Consider the following 491-nt stretch of genomic DNA (forward strand, 5'->3'; position numbering starts at 1 on the left):
GTGGGGGGGACAGGGGAGAGTACGCTGTGATTTGTAAGTGACTGACACAGCCGGATGTAGAAAATGATTGAAAATTTATTGCAGTAAAAATCTTTGTTGTGATTCGCCGTTCAGGTCCAACAGCAGGAAATGGTGAAGATCGAAGCAGGATGGCACGGTCCTGGGGTGGAGAGATCCCTCAACCATCTCCTGTCCATGTTGTGAGGAGAGACAGAGAGAGACACAGCGGTCTCAGTCTCTCTCTCGCAGCGCTGGGTCGACAACACACAGGCACGAGCTCTCCCCAAAGGTGTCCCCTCAGTGACTCCCATTGGCATCGTCCAGGAGACAGAAGGAGAACGGGAGGAACTTATAACCTGAACCTGTGTAAAACTTGTTCTGAAACTCCACCCTGTCACAGAGAAAACTAACTGGTTAGATCAGGGCCCCAATGGAGCTCTCAATCCCCATCAAACCCTCCCCAGGGACAGCACGGGGTTAGATACAGAGTA

Source organism: Rhincodon typus, chromosome 50 (genome assembly GCF_021869965.1).
Source record: "Rhincodon typus isolate 14 chromosome 50, sRhiTyp1.1, whole genome shotgun sequence".
NCBI classification, from domain to species: domain Eukaryota; kingdom Metazoa; phylum Chordata; class Chondrichthyes; order Orectolobiformes; family Rhincodontidae; genus Rhincodon; species Rhincodon typus.